This window comes from Triticum dicoccoides, chromosome 1A, assembly GCF_002162155.2.
Source record: "Triticum dicoccoides isolate Atlit2015 ecotype Zavitan chromosome 1A, WEW_v2.0, whole genome shotgun sequence".
Lineage (NCBI taxonomy): Eukaryota > Viridiplantae > Streptophyta > Magnoliopsida > Poales > Poaceae > Triticum > Triticum dicoccoides.
Window position 1 is genome coordinate 418,266,791 of NC_041380.1, and position 12,012 is coordinate 418,278,802.

The window sequence follows — 12,012 nt, forward strand, 5'->3', positions numbered from 1 at the left end:
TCCCATTCCGATCACTATGCTAGTCTCGAACTAAACAGTCGTAGTGTGATTTCAAATAAACTATCTTCCTAAAATTTCTACATAATGCTCGTAACGTCCAACAATGTGAAAAAATTCAAGCACTACTCTCCACATTCCAAAAGATAAGGTGCATTTGAATTTTTTCACAAATGTACAATATTTATTATAATTTTCACTTTTGTTGTGCCTACAAAATTAGTAAAATTACATATGACACAAAAGTGCTTTGACATGACAAAACGATGATACTATTATCCGTGTAATTCTGATATATTAGTGGTCAAAGCTTACAATGTTGCTAGCACGTATATTTATGTGCCTTATATTTTTGGAATAGCTAGAGTATACCAATATTAGCTATACTACTCCTAAACAATCCAGATCTGGCGCCACATTTCAGGCGGGGCGTAAGAACTGCCTGAGCTACACCCCCATATGAGGTGTTCTAGCTAGAAAACCCACCAGATATGAAAAAAAAATGTAACATTCACCTCTCACATATAATTATATTTGGTGGTGCTACTTTTGGCTAACCATAGATATGCTACATTTTGGACTATGATTTTTCATGTTCGTCAATTGGGGTGATACTTCTGAGGAAGGGTTTTTGGCCCGCATATAATCCTCTACCTCAAGCGGTTAATGCCTTGTCTGCCAGGAAGGAAAGTTCTTGTCTCACACGAAGATTTATGAATGGTTGGAGATGTGTATCCACTTTACATGTTTCAGCAGATACAATACAACTATCATTTTTCCCCCAGAGAAAATAATATAACGGTAAACTATTGGAACCTGGAATGTTTTTATGTATGTTTGGGTCTAGCGAAAAAGAAGTATGTATGTTTTGGTCAATAATAGAAAATAAAATATCCACTATTAAAAGGGAGCTGGCACGTTCTCCTCACTTCCTCTTCCCGCCCCCATACCTTGCGTTTTTCCTCTCCACGCTCCCTGGTTTAGAACAATCTAAACTAAATCGTTACTTTTCTTTCCATGTCCTATTGGAAACCCTGTCTTGCAAAATTTATGGAAATCATGTCCTGCATTAACTCAATCAAATCAAATCATATCTTATGAAAACCTCAACTAAATCAAAACTTGCCTTGCCTTCCCCTACACATACTCAAATAAAATCAAATCTTACAAAAAATCAGGAATATGATGGGTGTAAGGTATATGCCAGACATGATTCGTGTTGAACCACTACCCCCGTTGCAACACATGAGCAATTTTCTAGTATATAATTATATATGACTTTGTTGGGTTAACAATGTAAACTATGTGAATTCTAAGAAAGTGCTTAACTTAGCCTAATAATATTTAGATAGTGGCTCACGTTCTCACAATCATGCACTCTATTAATCAACAATAGTCGGTGAAAACTAAAAGATACATTGTTTAAAACAACAACAAGTTATTGAATAAAAGACAAGGTTTCAAAATAATAACAAACAATTTGAAAGCGAAGTGCACTAAACAAAACCATAAGTTTTCATTGGAAAGAAAAGGACGTTTACAAAACTTTGGCAAGGGGTTGGATTTCCCCGCGCACACCGTATTACAACAATGAACATTCATGGAAACTATCCTGCAAAGCTCTGATAGTATTATTTTCATACATAGGAGCGTGCGCGGGGAATCATTAACATTTATCTTTGTGACAATAAGAAATATACATCAAGTACATGGAAAATGATGCAAATTGTTAGAAAATGTGTAAATAGTTGACTTAATTAATCCAAAAACCATGGCATGCCACTCTCTTGCTAAAATTGCAAATCTATTCCTGTTCAATTAAATGCATCAACACATACACAACATCAAAAGATATGCATGGGGTGCAACTATAATTTGGATAACATGTGATCGATGTACAATGTTCCGAATAAGTTTAATATGAAATTTATTTATTAGTGCACCATGCATCGACTTTCTATAAGGCATGTTTGTGAATTTTTTCTTGAAGTTGTCCTATTCTTAAATAAGTTGAGCTATTAATATGACTAAACTTGAGGTATTCAATTCATGTAATTAAATGAGGTAAGCAAATTGATAAAAGTGGGACACATGATTTATCGTATAGAGAAGGAAACACCCAGGGGCTTGATACGTGATACGTCTCCAACGTATCTATAATTTTGTATTGTTCCATACTATATTATATTCTGTTTTGGACATTATTGGGCTTTATTATACACTTTTATATTATTTTTGGGACTAATCTATTAACCGGAGGCCTAGCCCAGAATTGCTGTTTTTTTGCCTATTTTAGGGTTTCACATAAAAAGAATATCAAACGGAGTACAAACGGAATGAAACCTTCGGGAACGTGATTTTCGAAACGAACATGATCCAGAGGACTTGGACCCTATGTCAAGACATCAACCAGGAGGCCACGAGGTAGGGGGGCGCGCCTACCCCCTGGGCGTGCCCTCCACCCTTGTGGGCCCCATGTTGCTCCATCGACATACTCCTTCCTCCTATATATACCTATGTACCCCCAAACTACCAGATACGGAGCCAAAACCCTAATTCTACCACCATAACTTTCTGTATCCACGAGATCCCATCTTGGGGCCTGTTCCGGAGCTCCGCCGGAGGGGGCATCGATCACGGAGGGCTTCTACATCACGGAGGGCTTTTACCTCAGACCTACGGGTCCATAGTTATTAGCTAGATGGCTTCTTCTCTCTTTTTGGATGTCAATACAAAGTTCTTCCCCTCTCTTGTGGAGATCTATTCGATGTAATCTTCTTTTGCGGTGTGTTTGTTGAGACCGATGAATTGTGGGTTTATGATCAAGTTTATCTAAGAACAATATTTGAATCTTCTCTGAATTCTTTTATGTATGATAGGTTATCTTTGCAAGTCTCTTCGAATTATCAGTTTGGTTTGGCCTACCAGATTGATCTTTCTTGCAATGGGAGAAGTGCTTAGCTTTGGGTTCAATCTTGCGGTGTCCTTTCCCAGTGACAGTAGGGGCAGCAAGGCACGTATTGTATTGTTGCCATCGAGGATAACAAGATGGGGTTTATTTCATATTGCATGAGTTTATCCCTCTACATCATGTCATCTTGCTTAAAGCGTTACTCTGTTCTCTTGAACTTAATACTCTAGATGCATGCTGGACAGCGGCCGATGTGTGGAGTAATAGTAGTAGATGCAGGCAGGAGTCGGTCTACTTGTCTCAAACGTGATGCCTATATACATGATCATACCTAGATATTCTCATAATTATGCTCAATTCTGTCAATTCCTCAACAGTAATTTGTTTACCCGCCGTGAATATTTATGCTCTCGAGAGAAGCCACTAGTGAAACCTATGGCCCCCGGGTCTATCTTCCATCATATTAATCTTCCAATACTTAGTTATTTTTATTACCTTTTATTTTACTTTGCATCTTTATCATAAAAATACCAAAAATATTATCTTATCATATCTATCAGATCTCACTCTCGTAAGTGACCGTGTAGGGATTGACAACCCCTTATCGTGTTGGTTGCGAGGATTTATTTGTTTGTGTAGGTACGAGGGACTCATGCCTGGCCTCCTACTGGATTGATACCTTGGTTCTCAAAAACTGAGGGAAATACTTACGCTACTCTGTTACATCACCCTTTCCTCTTCAAGGGAAAACCAACGCAAGTGCTCAAGAGGTAGCAAGAAGGATTTCTGGCACCGTTGCCGGGGAGGTCTACGCAAAAGTCAACATACCAAGTACCCATCACAACCCTTATCTCCCGCATTACATTATTTACCATTTGCCTCTCGTTTTCCTCTCCCCCACTTCACCCTTGCCGTTTTATTCGCCCTCTTTCTCTCTATCCTCCCTCTCTTTCTCTATTTGCCTCTTTTTGCCCATTCCTCGTTTGCTTGTGTGTTGGATTGCTTGCTTGTCATGATGGCTCAAGATAACACTAAATTGTGTGACTTTACCAATACCAACAACAATGATTTTATTAGCACTCCGATTGCTCCTCTTACCGATGCTGAATCTTGTGAAATTAATGCTGCCTTACTGAATCTTGTCATGAAAGATCCATTTTCTGGCCTTCCTAGTGAAGATGCCGCTACCCATCTAAATAGCTTCGTTGATTTATGTGATATGCAAAAGAAGAAGATGTGGATAATGATATTGTTAAATTGAATCTATTTCCTTTTTCTCTTAGAGATCGTGCTAAAACTTGGTTTTCGTCTTTGCCTAAAAATAGTATTGATTCGTGGAATAAGTGCAAAGATGCTTTTATCTCTAAGTATTTTCCTCCCGCCAAGATCATCTCTCTTAGAAACGATATTATGAATTTTAAGCAACTTGATCATGAACATGTTGCACAAGCTTGGGAGAGGATGAAATTAATGATACGTAATTGCCCTACGCATGGTTTGAATTTGTGGATGATTATACAAATTTTTTATGCCGGATTGAATTTTGCTTCTAGAAATCTTTTACATTCGGCCGCGGGAGGCACTTTTATGGAAATCACTTTAGGAGAAGCTACTAAACTCCTAGATAATATTATGGTTAATTATTCTCAATGGCACACCGAAAGATCTACTAATAAGAAAGTGCATGCGATAGAAGAAATTAATGTTTTGAGTGGAAAGATGGATGAACTTATGAAATTATTTGCTAATAAAATTGTTTCTTCTGATCCTAATGATATGCCTTTGTCTACTTTGATTGAGAATAATAATGAATCTATGGATGTGAATTTTGTTGGTAGGAATAATTTTGGTAACAATGCGTATAGAGGAAACTTTAATCCTAGGCCGTATCCTAGTAATTCCTCTAATAATTATGGTAGTTCCTACAACAATTCTTATGGAAACTATAATAAGATTCCCTCTGATTTTGAATCTAATATTAAAGAATTTATTACTTCACAAAAGAATTTCAATGCTTTGATTGAAGAAAAATTGCTTAAGATTGATGAATTGGCTAGGAACGTTGATAGAATTTCTCTTGATGTTGATTCTTTAAAATTTAGATCTATTCCACCTAAGCATGATATCAATGAGTCTCTCAAAGCCATGAGAATTTCCATTGATGAGCGCAAAGAAAGAACCGCTAGGATGCGTGCTAAGAAAGATTGCTTTATAAAAGCGTGTTCTTCTAGTTTCCATGATAATAAAGATGAAGATCTAAAAGTTATTGATGTGTCCCCTATTAAATCTTTGTTTTGCAATATGAATCTTGATAATTATGGGACTGGATATGATCCACCTTTACCTAGACCGTGTTCCCAAAATTCGGAGTCTTTAGATCTTGGTGCTAAAATTGTTAAAAGTGGGATTGAAGAAGTCAAAACTTTAAATATTAATGAACCCACTATTTTGGATTTCAAGGAATTTAATTATTATAATTTCTCTTTGATAGATTGTATTTCCTTGTTGCAATCCGTGCTAAATTCTCCTCATGCTTATAGTCAAAATAAAGCTTTTACTAAACATATCGTTGATGCTTTGATGCAATCTTATGAAGAAAAACTTGAGTTGGAAGTTTCTATCCCTAGAAAACTTTATGATGAGTGGGAACCTATTATTAAAATTAAAATTAAATATCATGAATGCTATGCTTTGTGTGATTTGGGTGCTAGTGTTTCCACGATTCCAAAGACTTTGTGTGATTTGTTAGGTTTCCGTGATTTTGATGATTGCTCTTTAAACTTGCACCTTGCGGATTCCACTATTAAGAAACCTATGGGAAGAATTAATGATGTTCTTATTGTTGCAAATAGGAATTATGTACCTGTAGATTTTATTGTTCTTGACATAGATTGCAACCCTTCATGTCCTATTATTCTTGGTAGACCTTTCCTTAGAACGATTGGTGCAATCATTGATATGAAGGAGGGAAATATTAGATTCCAATTTCCGTTAAGAAAAGGCATGGAACACTTCCCTATAAAGAAAATTAAATTATCTTATGAATCTATTATGAGAGCCACTTATGGATGGCCTACCAAAGATGGCAACACCTAGATCTATCCTTGCTTTTTATGCCTAGCTAGGGGCGTTAAACGATAGCGCTTATTGGGAGGCGACCCAATTTTATTTTTATTCCTTGCTTTTTGCTCCTGTTTAGTAATAAATAATTTATCTAGCCTATGTTTTGGTTGTGTTTTTTGTGTTTAATTAGTGTTTGTGCCAAGTAGAACCATTGGGAAGACTTGGGGAAAGTCTTGTTAATCTTGCTGTAAAAAACAGAAACTTTAGAGCTCACGAGAACTGCTGACATTTTTATTTGGAAAGTGCTATTTAGTTAATTATTTTTGAAGATGATTAATAGATAAATTACTCACGTCCATAAATTTATTTTAGAATTTTTGGGGTTCCAGATTTTGCGTTAGCTACAGATTACTACAGACTGTTCTGTTTTGACAGATTCTATTTTTCGTGTGTTGTTTGCTTATTTTGATGAATCTATAGCCAGTAAAATAGTTTATAAACCATAGAGAAGTTGTAATACAGTTGGTTTAACACCAATATAAATAAAGAATGAGTTCATTACAGTACCTTGAAGTGGTGTTCTGTTTTCTTTCGCTAACGGAGCTCACGAGATTTTCTACTTTAAGTTTTGTGTTGTGAAGTTTTCAAGTTTTGGGTAAAGATTTGATGGATTATGGAACAAGGAGTGACAAGAGCCTAAGCTTGGGGATGCCCATGGCACCCCCAAGATAATCTAAGGACACCTAAAAGCCAAAGCTCGGGGATGCCACGAAAGGCATCCCCTCTTTCATCTACTTCTATCGGTAACTTTACTTGGAGCTATATTTTTATTTATCACATGATATGTGTTTTGCTTGGAGTGTCTTGTATTATTTGAGTATTTATTTATTAGTTTTCCAGAATCATCCTTGCTGCACACACCTTTTTGAAAGATACACACATGATTCAGAAATTATTAGAATACTCTATGTGCTTCACTTATATCTTTTGAGTTATATAGTTTTTGCTCTAGTGCTTCACTTATATCTTTTAGATCACGTCGGTGGATTTGTTTTATAGAAACCATTGCTCTCTCATGCTTCACTTAGATTATTTTGAGAATCCTACAAAACAGCATGGTAATTTTCTTTAATTATTTGAGGCATTCAAGATTAAATAAATAAAATTTTCTTATGAGTGTGTTGAATACTATGAGAAGTTTGAAACTTGATAATTATTTTGAGATATGGAGATGGTGATATTAGAGTCGTGCTAGTTGAGTAGTTGTGAATTTGAGAAATGCTTGTGTTGAAGTTTGTGATTCCCGTAGCATGCACGTATGGTGAACCGTTATGTTAAGAAGTCGGAGCATGATGCATTTATTGATTGTGCTCCTTGTTGGAAATATGCCCTAGAGGCAATAATAAATAAGTTATTATTATATTTCTTTGTTCATGATAATAGTCTTTTATTCATGCTATAACTGTATTATCCGGAAATCGTAATACACGTGTGAATACATAGATCACAATATGTCCCTAGTGAGCCTCTAGTTGACTAGCTCGTTGTGATCAACAGATAGTCATGGTTTCCTGGCTATGGACATTGGATGTCGTTGATAACGGGATCACATCATTAGGAGAATGATGTGATGGACAAGACCCAATCCTAAGCATAGCACAAAGATCGTGTAGTTCGTTTGCTAGAGCTTTGCCAATGTCAAGTATCTCTTCCTTTGACCATGAGAGCGTGTAACTCCTGGATACCGTAGGAGTGCTTTGGGTGTATCAAACGTCACAACGTAACTGGGTGACTATAAAGGTGCACTACAGGTATCTCTGAAAGTATCTATTGTTTTATGCGGATCGAGACTGGGATTTGTCACTCCGTGTAAACGGAGAGGTATCTCTGGGCCCACTCGGTAGGACATCATCATAATGTGCACAATGTGACCAAGGGGTTGATCACGGGATGATGTGTTACGGAACGAGTAAAGAGACTTGCCGGTAACGAGATTGAACAAGGTATCGGTATACCGACGATCGAATCTCGGGCAAGTAAAATACCGCTAGACAAAGGGAATTGTATACGGGATTGATTGAGTCCTTGACATCGTGGTTCATCCGATGAGATCATCGTGGAACATGTGGGAGCCAACATGGGTATCCAGATCCCGCTGTTGGTTATTGACCGGAGAACATCTCGGTCATGACTACATGTCTCCCGAACCCGTAGGGTCTACACACTTAAGGTTCGATGACGCTAGGGTTATAAAGGAAGTTTGTATGTGGTTACCGAATGTTGTTCGGAGTCCCGGATGAGATCCCGGACGTCACGAGGAGTTCCGGAATGGTCCGGAGGTAAAGATTTATATATAGGAAGTCCTGTTTCGGCCATCGGGACAAGTTTCGGGGTCATCGGTATTGTACCGGGACCACCGGAAGGGTCCCGGGGGCCCACCGGGTGGGGCCACCTGCCCCGTGTTGGAAATATGCCCTAGAGGCAATAATAAATTGATTATTATTATATTTCCTTGTTCATGATAATCGTTTATTATCCATGCTAGAATTGTATTGATAGGAAACTCAGATACATGTGTGGATACATAGACAACACCATGTCCCTAGTAAGCCTCTAGTTGACTAGCTCGTTGATCAATAGATGGTTACGGTTTCCTGACCATGGACATTGGATGTCGTTGATAACAGGATCACATCATTAGGAGAATGATGTGATGGACAAGACCCAATCCTAAGCCTAGCACAAGATCATGTAGTTCGTATGCTAAAGCTTTTCTAATGTCAAGTATCATTTCCTTAGACCATGAGATTGTGCAACTCCCGGATACCGTAGGAGTGCTTTGGGTGTGCCAAACGTCACAACGTAACTGGGTGGCTATAAAGGTACACTACGGGTATCTCTGAAAGTGTCTGTTGGGTTGGCACGAATCGAGATTGGGATTTTGTCACTCCGTGTAAACGGAGAGGTATCTCTGGGCCCACTCGGTAGGACATCATCATAATGTGCACAATGTGACCAAGGGGTTGATCACGGGATGATGTGTTACGGAACGAGTAAAGAGACTTGCCGGTAACGAGATTGAACAAGGTATCGGTATACCGACGTGATCTTGACGTGAGCACATGCCTTGACGTGATCTTGAAGGTGTTCAAGATGGATCAGTCAAAGAAGGAGTTCTTGCCTGAGTTGTAAGGTATGAAGTTAAGACTTAAAGCTCGACCATGGCAGAATAGAGAGAAAGGAACGAAGGTCGTCCCCTATGCTTAAGACATAGGCTCTACAGTATGCTATGCTGTGTACCGCACCTGAAGTGTGCTTTACCATGAGTCAGTCAAGGGGTACAAGAGTGATCCAAGAATGGATCACAGGACAGCGGTCAAAGTTATCCTTAGTAACTAGTGGACTAAGGAATTTTCTCAATTATGGAGGTGGTAAAAGAGTTCGTCGTAAAGGGTTACGTCGATGCAAGCTTAACACCTATCCGGATAGCTCTGAGTAGAGATACCGGATACGTATAATGGAGCAACAATTTAGAATAGCTCCAAGTAGAACAGTTATTTGGAATAGCTCCAAATAGAACGTGGTTGCTGCATCTAGGAGATGACATAGAGATTTGTAAAGCACACACGGATCTGAAAGGTTCAGACCCGTTGACTATAACCTCTCTCACAAGCATAACATGATCAAACCCAGAACTCATCGAGTGTTAATCACATGGTAAATGTGAACTAGATTATTGACTCTAGTAAACTCTTTGGGTGTTAGTCACATGGGGATGTGACCTTGAGTGTTAATCACATATCGATGTGAACTAGATTATTGACTCTAGTGCAAGTGGGAGACTGTTGGAAATATGCCCTAGAGGCAATAATAAATTAGTTATTATTATATTTCCTTGTTCATGATAATTGTCTTTTATTCATGCTATAACTGTATTATCCGGAAATCGTAATACACGTGTGAATACATAGACCACAATATGTCCCTAGTGAGCCTCTAGTTGACTAGCTCGTTGTGATCAACAGATAGTCATGGTTTCCTGGCTATGGACATTGGATGTCGTTGATAACGGGATCACATCATTAGGAGAATGATGTGATGGACAAGACCCAATCCTAAGCCTAGCACAAAGATCATGTAGTTCGTTTGCTAGAGCTTTGCCAATGTCAAGTATCTCTTCCTTTGACCATGAGAGCGTGTAACTCCTGGATACCATAGGAGTGCTTTGGGTGTATCAAACGTCACAACGTAACTGGGTGACTATAAAGGTGCACTACAGGTATCTCCGAAAGTATCTATTGTTTTATGCGGATCGAGACTGGGATTTGTCACTCCGTGTAAACGGAGAGGTATCTCTGGGCCCACTCGGTAGGACATCATCATATGCGCAATGTGACCAAGGAGTTGATCACGGGATGATGTGTTACGGAACGAGTAAAGTGACTTGCTGGTAACGAGATTGAACAAGGTATTGGATACCGACGATCGAATCTCGGGCAAGTAACATACCGATAGACAAAGGGAATTGAATACGGGATTGATTAAGTCCTTGACATCGTGGTTCATCCGATGAGATCATCGTGGAACATGTGGGAGCCATCATGGGTATCCAGATCCCGCTGTTGGTTATTGACTGGAGAACGTCTCGGTCATGTCTGCATGTCTCCCGAACCCGTAGGGTCTACACACTTAATGTTCGATGACGCTAGGGTTATAAAGGAAGTTTGTATGTGGTTACGGAATGTTGTTCGGAGTCCCGGATGAGATCCCGGACGTCACGAGGAGTTCCGGAATGGTCCGGAGGTAAAGATTTATATATGGGAAGTTCTATTTTGGTCACCGGAAGAGTTTCAGGGTTTATCGGTAACGTACCGGGACCACCAGGAGGGTCCCGGGGGTCCACCAAGTGGGGCCACCAACCCCGGAGGCTTGCATGGGCCAAGAGTGGTGAGGGACCAGCCCCTTAGTGGGCTGGTGCGCCTCCCACAAGGGCCCATGGCGCCTAAGAGGTGGAAAGGGGGCAAACCCTAAGGGGATATGGGCCTTAGGGCCCATATTGGTGCGCCTCCCTCTCCTCTCCCCTCTTGGCCGCCACCCCCTTTGCCATCTAGGGCTGCCGCCCCCCTAGGGGTGGGAACCTTAGAGGGGGGCGCACCCTCCTCCCTCTCCCCTATATATATGAGGCCTAGGGCTGCCCATAACACACGCGATTCGATCTCTCGTTGGTGCAGCCCTGTGTCTCTTCTTCCTCCTCTTGTAGCCACGCTCCTCCACCACCACCACGCCGTTGTGCTGCTGCTGGATGGAGTCTTCCTCAATCTCTCCCTCTCTCCTTGCTGGATCAAGACGTGGGAGACGTAATCGGGCTATACGTGTGTTGAACGCGGAGGTGCCATCCGTTCGGCACTAGGATCTCTGGTGATTTGAATCACGACAAGTACGACTCCTTCAACCCCATTCTCTTGAACGCTTCCACTTAGCGATGTAAAAGGGTATGTAGATGCACTCTCCTTCCCCTCGTTGCTGGTTTCTCCATAGATAGATCTTGGTGACACGTAGGAAAATTTTGAATTTCTGCTACGTTCCCTAACAGTGGTATCAGAGCTAGGTCTATTGCGTAGATTCTTTGCACGAGTAGAACACAAAGTAGTTGTGGACGTTGATGTTGTTCAATATGCTTACCGTTACTAGTCCAATCTTGTTTCGACGGTATTGTGGGATGAAGCGGCCCGGACCGACCTTACACGTACTCTTACGTGAGACAGGTTCCACCGATTGACATGCACTTGGTGCATAAGGTGGCTAGCGGGTGCCAGTCTCTCCCACTTTAGTCGGAACGGATTCGATGAAAAGGGTCCTTATGAAGGGTAAATAGCAATTGGCATATCACGTTGTGGTTTTGCGTAGGTAAGAAACGTTCTTGCTAGAAACCCATAGCAGCCACGTAAAACATGCAAACAACAATTAGAGGACGTCTAACTTGTTTTTGCAGGGTATGCTATGTGATGTGATATGGCCAAGAAGAATGTGATGAATGATAT